This window comes from Vitis vinifera, chromosome 8 (genome assembly GCF_030704535.1).
Source record: "Vitis vinifera cultivar Pinot Noir 40024 chromosome 8, ASM3070453v1".
Lineage (NCBI taxonomy): Eukaryota > Viridiplantae > Streptophyta > Magnoliopsida > Vitales > Vitaceae > Vitis > Vitis vinifera.
Genome location: NC_081812.1, coordinates 5378517 through 5381212, shown reverse-complemented (window position 1 = coordinate 5381212; position 2696 = coordinate 5378517). Strand labels below are relative to the sequence as shown.

At 33.3% G+C, this 2696-nt stretch overlaps 1 long non-coding RNA gene across 1 annotated transcript; it reads right to left on the bottom strand.

Annotated features, from left to right (window-relative positions):
* Positions 1 to 405: 405 nt before the first annotated feature.
* LOC109122969 (uncharacterized) lies at positions 406 to 2469 on the bottom strand. The gene is made up of 2 exons (XR_002030583.2): positions 2001 to 2469; positions 406 to 893 (listed from the first exon to the last, which is right to left on the bottom strand). It is a non-coding gene; the product is annotated as an uncharacterized LOC109122969 (long non-coding RNA).
* Between the last annotated feature and the right edge of the window lie 227 nt (positions 2470 to 2696).

Genomic DNA, 2696 nt, shown 5'->3' with positions numbered 1-2696 from the left:
TCACCAAAGGGGACACAATATCTTAATCCTATGAGAAGACAAAGACAATATTCTAAACCATTAATATAATCTTTTCATTTTAATAAAACAATATCATGCACAAGCAACAATTTTCCCCTTTTCCTAAGAAGAAAAGGAGACCTCAGAATTTCAGACAAATAATTAAAAATTTATTTTCAAAAGTTTATATCTTTATTTCCAACTAAACAGAAGGCAAAGTTAAGATTTTAATCTGTTACTACAACAACATTTTTTCATTTTAGATCTTAGTTCTATTAGCACATGCATAGAGAGATGACATGGACTTTCATTATGAACACGTAATGGATAGGATATAGAAACCTTCCATGAAACCATAAGCAAATAGAATGATAAATGAGGAACACTTTTAATCAATAATATCCATAAAACAACCAAAATAACACCACAATGTTTTTTTCCTTAACAAAGAAAAATAAAAATATGTTATGCCAATATAAGAACATAATTCTCAACCATTTGATGTTGGGGGCATGTAAGCCATTTCCATGTGAGCCTTAAAAGTTCAGAATAGTGAGAGATTCTCTCTCTATCTTCTTCTTCTTCTTCTTCTTCTATTTTTTATGCAGTAAGGACTTGTCACTTTAAACACAATGATTCCAAAACTAAATAAAACAAATAGAATGTAAAAAAGAGTATTGTCCATTTCTTTCAATATACTTGTAACAGAGAATTAAGGACTCACAAATGAGGGCTGGCATCAATCTTACTAAAAAAATCTCCACCAATGGGATGTAAGGAGCTTATTAATCTGTTTAGGACAAAATCTATATCCACATTGAAATATTGTGTATATGATGAGATGCTAAAAACTCCGTTCCAGTTGCTCGCAAATTGTTGTGGTCCATCTCCTTCTGCATGAACCGACATATGAAAAGATTATAAAACATAAATATTACTGGCAGATAACATCTAAATGTGATGCAGTACATGAGGGAGAATTGTTTGAGTGGATTCACAAATGTTCCACACAGATTAATTAATGCACCAGTACGAGGGTACTCAAACTCAAAGGAGAGAGAGGAAAATGAAAAAAAACTAGGATCAAGGCAGTGAAAGAAGATCTGGTGGTTTTTAATTTCATCAGGGCACTGAACATATAAAACTGAATGGCAGATTGTCATATAAGGCTTGCTAATGTCCTAGAATAACCTAAGTCTAATCATATAATTAACAACTCTCTAAAGCTTAGAGTTGCAATATATGAGAATTAACAACCCTCATACCTCACATTGGACATGCCTGCACATGATCTAAATGGCTTACACATAAGAAAAGGTGCAAGCACCATACCTTTCTGGTGTCAATCTTGGTTGAACTATAAGCCACAAGGTCTTCGCTGAAGAAAAATTGTGTTTATTTCATTTTTAAGAAAATGATGGTCTAGCTTAATGAAGAAAAAAACAATCAATGGGTCTAAACACTGAAATAGGAGACATTTTCTCAGAACAAATCAAAATGAATTTTATCCGCACACAAAAACCCAATCATTAGAAACCAAAACAAAAAATAAAGGAAACAAATAGAAAACTAGGATTTAGGATTCGAACAAGAATCAACAAAACCCAATCAACATCGCAAATCTCCGATCACAAACCTTGAATTCATATTACAAGAGGACCTCAAAAAAATATTATACAAAACATCAATCTATTGAAACGCAAACCACCAAGCCACACAGAATTTCTAACGAAGCAATATGACGGATTCCTACTTAAAAAAAAAATAATAAAATAAAAATAAAGGATTCATTGATTTTTTCAAAATAGAGAGACTCGAAAACTCGTAAACTCCGATGGTACCCCACTGAACATTAGGTTTATGATTTTTATTGGCTCCCAAAAACTGAAAATCGAAGATTGATCCTCTTTTCTCCATAACATAACAAGAACCTCACAAACTAAAAAAAAAAAGCAAACTTTAAAAACAAATTAGGGTTTAGAATTGGGAAGATAACTCACCAAAAGTGTACAGAAACCACGAAAAGCTTCGATCGAAGACCTGGAATCACAGTGCAAAAAAAGAGCGAACCACAGAATGAGAGAATCCTCTGGGATTCGAAAGAGAAAGAGCTTTGAAATGAACAACAACACTATACTACCGTGAGGGATATCGAAGGGAGCGAGATTTTAGAGAGGGCAGTAGTAAAACAAGGACTAGGGTTTTTCTATTTGGGAGACACAGTTTGCCCACTTTCAAATTTGAAACTAGGTTCGAAATTGGGAATTTCTTGGGATGGGGTTAGGGCAAAATGACTAGAAGTGAGAAAGAGATTCCCTACTTTTGGTTCTCGGGTCGGGTTTCTTTGTGTTTTAGCTTTAAGAATTAGTTCAAGTTTCAAATTGTTCTACTAACATGGGGAGGATTTGCTGATGACATGAAGAAATTTAGGGGCAATCTGGGAAGAGGAAAAGTAAGCAGGACATAGTGCACGTTTCAGATATTATTTTACCTATTAATAGTTGGATCTCATATTTGATATATTTGGGTTTTCAAAACCATATATTTTCCATATCAACAGCCCAAAACCTAACTTTCCCTAACTTAATCTCCAGACCTAGACTTGGGTTTTTTGAAGACATTCTTTTCCCAAACTATGGAGTCACTTTTCTTAGAGTTTTAGTTTCTTATTTTATTTCCCTTCAAAAAAATATATA